The sequence below is a fragment of the Cyanistes caeruleus genome, chromosome 7 (assembly GCF_971803275.1).
Source record: "Cyanistes caeruleus chromosome 7, bCyaCae1.hap1.1, whole genome shotgun sequence".
NCBI lineage: Eukaryota > Metazoa > Chordata > Aves > Passeriformes > Paridae > Cyanistes > Cyanistes caeruleus.
This window is the reverse complement of record NC_141707.1, coordinates 9604714-9618177: the sequence shown is the minus strand read 5'-3', so window position 1 is coordinate 9618177 and position 13464 is coordinate 9604714. Positions and strand designations below refer to the sequence as shown.

Here is a 13464-nt window from a genome sequence, read left to right as displayed (position 1 = left end):
AGAAGTGTAGAAGAAAACTCGTCCTGTTTGGAATTTGGCCCTGCTTGGGATTTAGAAAAATGGTGTTAGAAGATGCAATTGTAGTATTCAGCAAAAATGTTATTTTTGAAGGCTCCAGTTGGTCCTGACTGAGTTTATAATCCTCCAAAGCATTACACTGTACCTGAACTGCAGCTTTTTTCCTACCCCACCCTTTTCCATGCAGATTGTCTTTGCTGAATTGAAGAAATCTCCCTGCTGACCCACAGAATGCACCAAGCTGGGAGGCTTGGGAGATGCTGGTCTGCTTTTCCAGCATCTTTTGGGAAAAATTCATGGAACATTGCATCTCTGCTAGCTTTCAGTTAAATAATTCAGTTAACTGCCTTGAACCCAGATAACTTAGATTATGAGGCTCAGTAGAAGGATTATTTTCTTGACCTCATTGGGATCATCAGGCAGCAGGATAGTCTGAATTTGTGTCAGTGCTGTGCCAAGGAAGCACTTGGGCACATCTTTATAAAACTTACTCCTATCTTAAGTTTACTTTACATTCTTCCAAAAATTATTCTGTATATATATAAATATGCATATATAATTCTATATATAAAAATATATTCTGTACTTCCTTTCTAAAAAATGCACAGCAACCATCAGAATTCATTCAAATAAAAATTAATCTAAATTAAAAATACTAAAAAAACTCCAGTGAAAATGTGCAATATATATTAAAATGCAGGAGCTGGGCACTGCTATGAAAAATTATATCTGTTAATTGTGTGCAGATCACAATTCTCTTATTGCAGTATTCAGAGATCAGCTCTTCAGTTCTGTTGCACAATAAACTTTGTGCTTATCTGCAGCTGCTTCAGCTTGTGTCTGTCACTAAAGTCAAAGATAAAGAATTTCTGTCCACCTCCTCAGCCTAAGGTTCTTAATTCAGGTAGTGCTGGTAAGCTTAGAGCAAAAACCATTGGAGAAATTATAGAATTCATCTCCACCTGGCTTTGTTGTAACTTTATAATAATACTGTGTATGGCACCACCTCTGTTCCTTGGTACACTCTTCATGCTCTCTTCAAACTGTCTGACTGTAGTTTGGAAATACCCAAATTTAGGATGACAAATTTAGGATGTTTCTTTCTAGTTTGGGGCATGGGGCAGTTCTGTTGCTGGGTGTCATTTGTTCTGTACCAGTGCCTGAGTTGTGATTTTCAGCTAAACTAAATGTGTGCAGGTAATGGCAGTGAAAAGTTCATGCTACCCCATGATCTTTCCTCCTCCTTGGATTATCAGAGCTCGAGGAGTGAGTCAGAACTGCCAACTGTGAAACTGGGCCTGCAGGGAATGAGCACCAGAATCCCACTGAATAAACCAATATATTTTTGGGAGTCTGTACAGACTAAATAGAAGGCAAGGTTATTAGTTTATGAGGAAAAGCAAAGCAAGGGAGATGGAGATGTTTTCATGAATGTGAACACTTGTAGTGGTGGGCTGTGTAAATTGTGGGAGAATGGCTGTCTCCCAACTGACCTTTACCTGTTGTAACAAAAGTGCTTTTGCTTTCCTTTTTAACAAGACCCAGCCCTGTGCCTTGCAAATCTGATTTGATTTTATCAGACTCTTGTATTTTTTTTCTCTTTCACAGATCTGAAGTTCCATGCGTTAAGCAAAGGACCAAATTTACATTCATCAGCAATATTATATTGTGAGCAGGTCCCTGTGCTCATAATGGCAAATTGATCTGGCCTTGTAGGTTGTATTTATCCTGTGGATTCATTTTCTTACACTAGAACTTTTCATTTGTCAGTAGGGTCTTAAACGTATACATTAATGAAAATGCAAAAACTGAATACATATAAATTATGGAAGCTACTCTGCATGTTACAAACTATATCTTACTTAGTTAAGCTTAATGAATGTTCCTTAAAACTATTACTGGCTTGGCTCTCCATGTGTCTCATTTGTCTTGGCCTAGATAAATCAATTAGGCATGTCTTAAGCTTTGACATAATCTATGAAGATACAGTTTCCCCAGATAGAGCATATTTATCTTCATTTTTTAAAGATAATACCTAGATATTCTGTCACCTTGGGTTCCCAAAATTTGCATGTTTAACTGTTTTCCTTCATCTATGTTTTCCTCTGACCCGAGTTTAAATGGAATGTAAGTCTATAATTTTATTTTTTAATTGCAGAGGGATGGTCCTAAGTACAAATGCACTTGTATTTCCAGTCTGCCTTTTCATCTATTTACACAAATAATGCCTTGTTTTAGAAAGCAAAGCGAAGCTGGTGCATTAAACCCCTTTTCCCTTTGTCAAAAATGTGAGAGGTACATTACAAGTCTTCATCCTGCAGCTGCTGAAACCCTATATAAAATATAACACACCATTCACTCCTTTATTGCTGGAAAACTGATTTCTCGACCCTTGCTGCCCTCCTCCTGCCTGCCTTCCCTTGCCATTGCCAGCCTTGCCATCAGCAGCCAGCTCAGGCAGCTGTGCATGAGTATTGGAGTAAAAATAGTTGCAGAGTGGTTGTCCACAAGTGTACTTGCTAGCATTAGTAAGAATTAGGATTTCTTGCTAGAATTAGTAACAATACTGAGCAGCTGATGATGAGGAATGGTCGTACAGCCATACCATCCTCATCAAATCTAGCTTAAGAGCCTGGATTCCAGCACTGCAATGAAAACCAGGTCTGGTGGAAAAGATGGAATTCAACATCTGATTTCTGAGCTTCCAGCTGTAGTGATTGGAGGAGAATGTGTGATTTGATGGGAGATTTGGGGGGAGACAGATCCCTGTTCTGTGAGGTTTGTAATTGGCAGTGTTCTAAGAGGGAAGATGGCAGGGAGGGCAAGCTTTGTGCTCCTGGGTTAGAGTGGACAGGAGTCAAGGCATGGAGATCTCCCCTGGGATCACACAGCTGATGGTGGCCCTGTGCAGCTCTTGAAGTATAAATCCTGAGCCAAATTCTGATCAGGCTGCAGGGGTGAAGATCCCAGTCTACAGCTCCCCTCTGGGGGTTCCCAACCTTGCTTGTCCTCTGCCAGCCACAGCTCTGAGCACAGACATTGGGCTGTGGAATGGAGAAGCTGAGCTCCTCTCCAAACTGCATTTTAGTACAGATGATTATGATGAGGACAGCCTGCTACAGCCATTCACTAAAGAATTCAGTCTGCTCTCCTGTCTGTGGGGCTGTTGGAAATGTTTGTCAGTGTGCCTGCTCTGGACTCATTGTGCTAGCCTGCCTTTTTGTGTGCAAAACCATCAGGCCAAAGAGCTCACTGACGTATTTGACTAATGATGAGTGAGCCCTCCTTAAACTGAAGCTGAAATAACTACAGTGAAACCTTAATGGTGTTTGAAAACTTCTGATTAACTCTTCTTTTGCAGCAAGTTTAGATCTGCTTGTCAGTATTGCTGACAAAGACAGAAAAAAGAGTAACTGGAAAATAGCACTTAAAAAACCTGCAACAACATTTTCTTACTTGGCATATTTCAACAGAGTAGCTCTTAGAAACCAGCTTTTCTTCACTGTGACTGCTTAGGACTTTGAGGCATTACAGTAGAACATATCAACTTTGATTCTTGTTGTAATGAGGTTTTTTGCAGGATTTGTAGTAAAATAAAATTTGGAGTAAAACTCCAAATGAGGAACTGGGGGAAATTAAGCTGAGCCCATCTCAAATCACAGCCTTAAACTTGGTGATTGCTGGTGTGGCCCAGTGTATATAAGTTGGGCTTACATGACCTGCTGAGCATCTTCAGTTCCTGTGGCTGCAGTCACAGCTGAAGGTGTTGGGTGTGGCTTAGATTAGATTGGTCCTCTGATGAGTAATTAATTACCTGAAACTCCATTAGCATGGCTTTCTCCTGAACTTCTAATTAGCTCTGTCCTTTTCTGTGCAAAACCTTGGAATCCATGAAGCTACCAAGAGTAACTGACTCTAGGTGTGGTAGTGGTAAATTATAAAACTGTTTCTGTAGCCCAAAGAAAGATTAATTGCATTTTTATATATTATGTATTTTTTTTTTCCTTCTTAGGCTGAAATGCCAAGGATCTCACCTGTGCACCTCAAAGCCCTTACTTCCTAAACCAAGCTGTCATCAAACAAACTCCAGCTGCCCTAAGCACACCTATCTGATTTTATACAATCTCACTAAAAGCTTTGTTAGTAGTTCTGAATGGCAGAATCCCATTACTTTATTTGGAACCCAGACTGATGGGGCAGAGGTTGCCTGATTCATCTCACTTACTGGTTTTAAATATAGCCACAGCTTTTGGAGTCCATCCAGGCTTACAGGAATTATTGAAAATCAGTTCTGTTTCTTCAGATGACTCTCTTCATTTGTACTCTAAAGATTTTGTTTTAATAAGAGCTAAGTCACGAAAAGAGAGGGAAAGGATTGTATCACTCTTGTGTTAATTTATTTTCCAAATGTAAGCTAGAAACACTTGTGGCTGTTAGCTTCTCCTAGTAAGATTGTAGACATGTTCTTATGTCCTGTTAGTATGTTCCTTACTGTTGTTTGACAGATATTTTTATCACAGGTTGGTCCTGGGGTGTCTTGGAACTCATATTTCTGATTCTTGCAGGCTATTCTGATTGTCTTCTCCCCCCTCTTTTTATAAACATCTGTGTCAAAGTGGAAACCAGGCAAGCTGTAAAAACTGAGTGCTTCCATTTTGCAGGTTGGAAATCTCAACTCCTTTTTGTACCAGGAAGCTTTTTTAATAAAACAAAATTGTGTTCAAAATTGTGACCTTCAGATATGAAACTGATGGAGAGTCTGGCAAGCTCTGGCAGCACTGGGAGTACCTCCCTGGGGGAGTGCAATACCCTGGGGGTATTCAGGGTGGTCCTGGATCCAGAGTTCTGGACATACTGCACATTGTGGGAGCCAGAAGATTCTGAGCAACTTAATAGGCAAACAGAAAATTTGGTTTTCTCAGTCTTGTTAGGTTAACTTAATGTAAAAACCTATCTGTCACACAGACTGTCGCAGTCTTCAGTATCTCCCAAAATTCACAGGACAAGGTATTCTGTAAGCTTTAGTCCAGGGGCTCCTGAGGTTTGAGAGAAACCACCCCAAACCCATACACACCAAAAGAGGACTCAACCCCCTTCACACAGCCCAGGGCAGTACGTGAGCTCCCCAGATTATTGCTTGGGTAATTCACAGGTTCATGTTCCTGAGTACCTCGTGCCTAAGAGCAAAACAGCTGAGGAGAAGGGTGCTGGATCTGCTCCCACAGCTTTTTGGGTAAGCTGGTAACACATTTCTGTGTTCTCTCGGGAAGGGAGATGATGGATCGTGTCTCTGTGAGTGAGCAGGGGACAGAAGCTGCAGGTGTTAGCATTCAGGAACACACATAATCTCAGAATCATTACATGAATGTGCTTTATTGAAGAGCTCTGGGTGTCAGGGGTACACAAACACAAATCTGACCCTCCTTGGTTTTGAGCTGAACATGTTTTATACACTATCATTATGTAACTTACATATTAATTATTAAACTTACATTGTTCTATTGTATGCACTGATTTTACCCAAGCATGGATTTCTCATGATCCCCCCCAAACCCCTAACATTGTTCCTCATGTTTTTTAAATAATAATTATATCTAATCACATCTAATAATTGTATAATTTATCATCTACTGACTACACAGGTGCAGCTTCACATGATCTTAGCAAGCACAAGGCCTAACATTTCCCAGGACCTGCTTTTAACACTTTTCCCAGGGCTTGCCAAGCCTTTCTTTCTAACTCCCCGAATTTTCTATGATTTTAAAACTTTTTTTTCTATCACAGGGACAGCCACAGCAGAGAGGCCCCTCCTGTCCCCTGCACCCCACGCTCCTGCTGCTCCAACACCACTGCACATCTGAGACTCAAGCTGTAAAAATACTATTATAAAGAACAGTTTTCCAATTGATAGAAATAAATGAGATGATCTTGTGCTTGAATGTTAGCATACATTTTAAGGAAGGTAAGAGGATTGATTTTATTTAATTTCTGGAATAAAAACTTATCGGAGCAAAACACTGCTTCCGTATTTAAAATTTTAATATTTGCAGCCTCACAACTGCATTAGTTTTTAATAAAATTGCCTTAATCTGGCAGTATGCTGAAAGCAAATAGTGATAGTGGCACAGTGGAACTAGAGTAACAAAACTGAAGGCATTGTGATGGACAGCATATATATTAAATTACATTTTTCCCCTCCATGCAGTGATTTAAATAGTCAGCAGCTCTTGCAAGGAGTGTTGTGCAACAGTGAATGAAGAACTGTTCAAAGAACCTCATTGAACCAAAAATCCAACACATCTCCCTCATCCCAGAAAAAAAACAATAAAACAACCCAAAAGCAAACAATGAAACACAGATCTGACCTTGTCTTGCTCTGAGGACTGACTGGCTTTTAAATGGTCTGTATGTGTTTTCCATGTGACTCTAAAAACAAATAAACCAAATTGTTTGGTGTGTGTGATTACTTTTTTAAACTAAAGACTTCAAAATATATACTGTAAATACTTCATTTACAAATTTAATTCTCTCAGAATGTTAACTTTTCTTACCAAAACCCACAGTACTTTGCTGTTTCCTGACAGTTAAGTGGGCATTGTGTGCCTCAAAATTTGGATTTCTTTTTTATCTGCAAGTGTGGGTTTTTTTAATGAAGCATCAGAAATTCAGGGACAATGATTTAATAGCTCAAATTTGAATCATTCCTTGGGAGTCAGTGAAAAACTTGGTCCTGCAGTGATGCAATATAGAATTTCCAACACTTGAAGTGAAATTGTAGGGCTCATGTCAGAGCAGTCCATGGATTATAGAACCCTCAGCTGAATTACACCCAAGTCTTTCAAACAGGAAGATTTGCTTTGCTATTCCTGTACAGTGGCAAAGCAGTCCTGGAGGTTTATATAGGGAAGATAAAACAGTCTCTCATTGTGGTTTTTTTTTGGCTTACACACACTAAAAATTCTTCTCTTGCTGTGAAGGAACTGATAGAATTAACCTCACCCACAAAACCATCTGAGCTGATCTGAGAATGCATTCCAGGTAGCATAAATAAAATAGAACACACACTGATTTTAATAGTTTAGGTTTTCTTTTGTCAGGCAATAGAAGAGTATCAGACTCCCCTTTAATGCTTATGTGTAACATCAGTAGAATTGAAGCTTTTGGTTGTATAACTTAAGCCAAGACTGGTTTTTTTAAAAAAAAAATAAATGTTTTTTTTTAAAAAAAACACATTGCAAATTGAAAAGCAGGGAATTTGAATACACAGTAGATGGTTTGTGTTCTCTTAGAATACAGATGACGAGTGGAGAAGGACCATATGAACACACTGAATGTTTATGAGCAGGATACAGTGGAATGATTTTTATAAACAACTTTTCATTAAACACCATTAACCAAGAAAAACTAGAGGTCAAACATTTTTCTTTCATAGAGGATTTGTTTTATGCCTGTAGTAACTAATTAGATGACATATTGATTTGGTTTAAAGGGGAGGGGTGATAGGACTTCACAAAAACAGACTTTTTGTCTTTTTTCTCTTGTCTCCAAACATAGTTGTTGCACAACTGTGACTGTAATCTGATATTTAATTTATGTGATATAATTAGTGCATTTGATAATTTAATTACATGCGATGTAATTAACTTTATAGATAGTTTTGAATGTTCTGATTCTTTCTGCAGTTTGAAAATAAGTAAATTGTAAGCCCTAATCACTAAATAACATAGAGGGTTTATTTTAACTCCAATTTTGATTCCTTTATGCTGGGATTATAGCCTGTCATTTCTTGCAGAGTATCAGCAAAGGAATATTTTTCAGGATTAGTAATTTTATCCTTAGTATAGACATCTTCTCAAAAGTACTTTCTTCTGTGAAATACTGGAGGAAGGAAAAAAGGCATGTATTTAAATAAATTACTAAGAAATTGATCTTCTGTGGGGTTGCCAATCACAGAGCTGTCATCAGCCCTCCCTTAAGGACCTGGTAGATAAGTAGGAATTGAATCAATGTGCATTTTTTACTTTGTTTGAAGAACAAAGGAGCACACCAACCCCCCAATATAGCTTTTAGCAGAGCTGCCAGGAGCCAGGCTGGGCTGATGGCTCATCTGTGAGTGCCACCTTCCCTTCTCCCTTGGCCAGGGCACTCTCAGCACCAGCAGCAATCTATTTCCTTGTCACCTTCTGGCCCACTGCAATGGGCTTAACGAGGTCAGGAAACCACAGAATGGCAGAAGGAACAGCAAGACTGGGAATAAAGTTGATGTGTGTAGGGATGGCCTTATTTCTAGTGGCTGCAAGTTGCCTAACCCTGCCTTTTCGACAGAAGTGCTCTATTCCTCCCTTGTGCTGCCTCCTTGGGTGCTGTATCCTTGGATTTCACAGCCAAGGTGTGCTGATCCTGCAGCACCTGGCTCTCACAGCCCATGTGTGCTGGCCAGGCTCCAGTCTGGCTTTGGCAGCTGACCTAGAACAGCCTGTGGGTTCATAGTGCTGCAATAATGAGAATATTACACAGGATATTTTAAAACAGAGTGCTATCTCACTTGTGGCCTTCACAGAAAAACCAGCAGTGTTTCAGTTTGATCTGGTAATTTATTTGGCATTCATCTTGGCTCACTGATAATTCAGCAAAAACACTCCACAGCTGAGAACACTCCACTATTGAGAAAAGGAGGTGAGCTGTGGTTGGTTGGTTTGCTTTGTTTTCATTTTCCTTATCTCTTGGAGTCTTTGCTCCCCAGTAACCCTTTGCTTGTACCCCAGCTCTTCCTGTAACAGTAATGGCTACACCTCACAAAATATTATGTTTGCCTTGCTATCCCTGAGCTGAAACATTGTCTAAACTCTGAACTAACCTTAGGTAAGTAGGCAAGCAATACTCTGAAACTTGTGAAATTGTGGCTTCAAAGGAAAACTAATTTTCTGGGTGTGCTGTGCTGTCTTGTATTGCTTAATCAGCTGTGATCACCAACTGATGCTTTTTTAGCAAGACAGAGGAAAATCTATTCTAATGGGTTTTGCTGCACTGATTGTGCTGACTTGGTGATTCAATCTGCAAAGTTAATTGAAGAGATTCATTAAATTGGGTGGAATTTGAAAGATTTTAGTGTTCTAAGCTTCAGCCCCTCAGGCTTCACACAGAATGAAACACATAATCAGCTTTCAGTAAGCACTAGTTTTCATTAATCATAAACTGTAGGCAAAGTTGGAGTTTGCAAATTTAGGTCTTTTATTGTTGTTTCATGTTAATGACTATTATCTCTTATTCCTATTGTGTGTGACTCTCTCAGCAACTGTGTTAGCACAGATGGCTAAAATCCCTAGCAGAAAAGTAATCAGCATTTGTGAGCATGCTGCACTCAAAATAAATGACAGAGGAGAAAAAATGCATTGCTTCAGAAATTAGGAAGCAGATCAAACTGTAATAATGCATGTAAACACGTCCAGGAAAGCAGGCTGCAGCTTTGTTTTCAACAAAATTCTAACTCAAATATATGTAACCTTCTGTCAAATTTATTGATGGTACAAGAAGCAGCTTAAATTAAAACTGGAGAACAACTGGTTTCATATAAGTAATTTGGAATGCTCTTTTTTTTTAAGCCTATCAAAATGTGATATAATTGACATAAATTAGTACAGTGGAGTGAAAGAAAGAGCACACAATCCTACAGATCCTAATTATCCCATTTTAACTGCAATGTGACTAAAAGTTACAGCTGTTCACAAACATTTCCCTTCGATCACTGTGTTTAATGTAGTAACTGGAGACACCAGGAGCCTTAGATTTAAACTCACTGTGTACCTTTGACTCCTTAAACCTAAACCAGTGGCCTAAGACCTGCTCATAAATCCATAGTGGGGGTGATGGGGGTATAGTGCTTGAGTTCACATGGCACATCAGCTGCCATACTCTTGTGAAGAACTGGGTGACTTGTGCCTTCTTATTCATATCATGAGGCCTATATTGCAATATATTTGCTCAATGAGCAAATTAACTCATTGCAACTTCTCACCTTTAATTTTGTTAGTCATGGCCCCAGTTAAATGCTGTAACAGTAGCTGAATTCATGCTGTAAGCAGTGGGTTCAATCTAGATGTCATTAAGGCCTAAAACAAAAGAGTATTTTTCTTACAATTCAGTGGCTCTTTTCCTGTGTAATTCCCATGGACATTCCCCTCCACCCTCCTTTCTCCAACATGTGCATATTGCCTGAGTGCTGGCTGGTGCTGGGTGTGGAAATTGTTGTTGTTGTCCTGGAGAAGACAGGCAGTAAGTTGGCAAGGAAAAGCACAAAGAAGAGTGGCAGCAAATCCAGACACTTCCCCAGCGGTAGAAATGAAACCCAGGAGTTCAGGTTTGTGTTCCTTTATTAGATTAGTAATGAAAGGTGTTAGAAGCATAATGTCAGCTTTTTCCTAGCATTTCCCAGCACTGGTCTCTCAGGATAACAGATGGAAGGTGGTGCACAGATTTTGGTTAAGTATGGTTATGGCTGATTTATGGTTGTCAGGTGTGTGTATAAGACATTATATTTGGGTTTTTGTTCTAATTGATACTAAGCTATAGTTCTGCTCTTCTTCTTCTAAATAATCACATGGAATTTTGGTTTTAATCCAAAGCTGGCCTTCATTTGGCAGCTCATCACCAGAAACTTTATTTCCAAAGTATGCAGTGTGGCTTAATCCTTTCCACTGGCTACAGACAGAAAGGCTCCAGGATGGGGGACTATTGCAGCAGTGTAGTACGTGAGAAGGGCAGCTCCTTCTTATTTTTCTCTTTATTTAAAAAAAAAAAATAATTCTTTAAAGGCAAGCTTTTTCCTGCTTCATGCCTGCAGTGTCCTTCCTCAGGGGGCTGCTGTGCTTGAGCAGCTTCTACATTGTGCAGAGAGGTTCTGCAAACAGGAGATGTTTGCGAGCCTAAAGCAATTATTTGTTGGCTACACATTCCAGCAGTGGAAAGCTGGATCTAACCTGCAGCTGCAGTACCCATTCCAGTGAGCTGCTGGGGCAGCTTTTGCCAGACTGCCTGCTGTCAGTGAGCTGCAGGAGCTGGTCTCAGTGTTTGTCCAGACTGGCAGGGTGTCTCTCATGGCTGAGACCCCATTTTGACAGGGTGATTTTCCCCCATGTGGTTTTATACCTTCTCAGGCTGCTGTCTTTTCCTTATGAGTTCAGGAGGCGCTATCTCAGTCCCAGCAGTCTCAGCTCTGCCTGAGACTTTTCCTTGTTAATGAGTGCATTCTGCCTGGTGTTTGCCAGATGTGTCTCACACTTTGGCAGGGTCTCAGCACCTGGGAGAAGGTGGCACTGCAGAGCTGCTCACAGGCACCTTTGCCCTGGGAGGATCTTTACAATAAACAATTACAATTTACAGTAGGTGAGCTCTTGTGCTTGTTTTCTAACAGGGAACAACTTTTCATACCTCCCTTACTGATGTAGGATTTTTCAATATACAAATACTTCTCTAAGTTTTTTTCTTTAAGACCTGAAGCACTGAGCAAATCCTGCTGCCCAAGACACTTTGAGCTGTGACAGGAACACTGGCTCAGTGAAGTTTGTCAGAGCTTTCTGCAAAGTTGGTGTGCTGCCTGTCACATAAGGGTTTTTAGGAAAGGGAATGGCTTATGAACCAGAGCTGATTGGGACCAATCATGCACCTTCTTTTCAGACTATCTGAGAGTAATCAGTGAAACACAGCATTAAGTAAAAGAATTATAATGAAAATTGGGTAAGCAGTTCTGGCTCACTCAAAGTTGTCCTGAGGAAACATTTCATACAGGACTCCCAGATGACTTAATATATGATAAAATTCCCTGTGCTACCATGCATTGATGAAGGCTTATTTTAGAGAATTAATCTCAATTTTATATATTTTTCATAAAGTTATATATCTGTTCCCAGTGGTTTGTTTCTCTGCTAATATTTCTGTGATTCTTACCCACCATCAATAACCTGGAAATTTTTCCTTCAAAATGTTAGGTTAAAAAAAAATAGGTATTAATGTACATGAACTGTGGTTTGCACAAAACTACTTTAACCCATAGTAAAGTGAGGTACGACATCTGAAGGACTCATAATTCAGTTTCCTTAAATTTACCTTGATATTCCATTTAATAGACACCATGAATTGGTATGTCACATGTGATGATTCTATAATGGTTCACTGTATAGCATAGGATTTTTTTCTTCTGATAATCTTCATTGTCTATTACCATCTCTCTGAAATCAGTAATCAAGAAGATCCGCTTAATTGATTCAAGTAGCACATATGTAGACACAGAAAGTTGAATATATATTCCAAATATGTGTCCTGGAAACTACTTAGAGCCATTTTTGGGTTCCACTATCAAGCTAGACTGCAAATGATTTGTTGGGGAAATAGCTTACTGATTTTTTTTAGAAATAATTTATAAAGATTTCCTAGCATGTCTGTCCAGACTTGAAAACTTGCTCTTTTTTAATATTGGAGATTTTATTTAAATCTTATCAGTCCCTTTTAAATGCTCCATAGATTTCAAACCTTCTGAACACAGTACCTGCTCTTGTTCAGTGCTAAAATAAAAACCTTGTATTAGCAGCCAATGGATGTTACAACAAGAGTAAAACAATGCTTTTTCAATGAAAATAAACACTCAGAGAGATCTAGAGCAACCATATTTATAATAAATAAATGTATATTCAGCAAAAATTGCACAGAGGAGAGAAGGATGCAACCTTGATTTAGTCTTGGGCATTCTGTCTTGGTCACAGCCACTGTAGCAGTGAAATTCTTTAGATGCTTTTAATGAGGGCTGTTAATTCTGTGTTCTCTAATGGTATTAATTTTCTAGTATAGAATACAAATAACTTGCCTTCTAAGAGAAGTTTCATGGCTTATTACAATCTGTGTGAAATGTTTTCTGTCACTTATGCAGCTGTCTTTATTTTTGGCCTTGTTTCTTTCTGATGATGGTGTACAGCAGCATGCAGACACAGCAGGGCATCACAGGATGGTTTGGGTCAGAAGGGACCTTCAGAGGTCCTTCAGTGCAACCCCCCTGCCAAGATCATATTTGTATCTTCTGCTTCTTTTATTCTTGTGAAAAGGATAATGTTGAGATTTTTGTTCTTTCATTAGAAAGCAGTGGGGGTTGGGGGGCCCTGCTTCCTATTTAGGTTTTTTGTGTTTGTTTGTTTTTTAATATCAAAACCAAGATTATGAAATGTTAATATTAAAGAACATCTACAAGAGGACTTTTCCTTCCACACTTTTCTCCAGTAACTGAGCAATTGTGGTAGTTACATGAGGTGTAAGTGAGCTGTTCAGTTCCCACTTTGAAAAAAGATTTCCACTTCCACATGGCCCATCTCTCTAGGCAATTAGCTCTCCTTTTCAGAGTTTATCTACTTTAGAGCAGAAGGAAAAGCATTTTTTTAATCCATTCTAATGAGGCTTTGCTAT

The 13464-nt window shown here is 39.3% G+C and overlaps 1 long non-coding RNA gene across 1 annotated transcript; it reads left to right on the top strand.

Annotated features, from left to right (window-relative positions):
* The first annotated feature begins 5802 nt into the window (after positions 1-5802).
* LOC147652171 (uncharacterized) lies at positions 5803-6366 on the top strand. Its single transcript, XR_015289275.1, has 2 exons — positions 5803-5980; positions 6224-6366. It is a non-coding gene; the product is annotated as an uncharacterized LOC147652171 (long non-coding RNA).
* The last annotated feature ends 7098 nt before the right edge of the window (positions 6367-13464 follow it).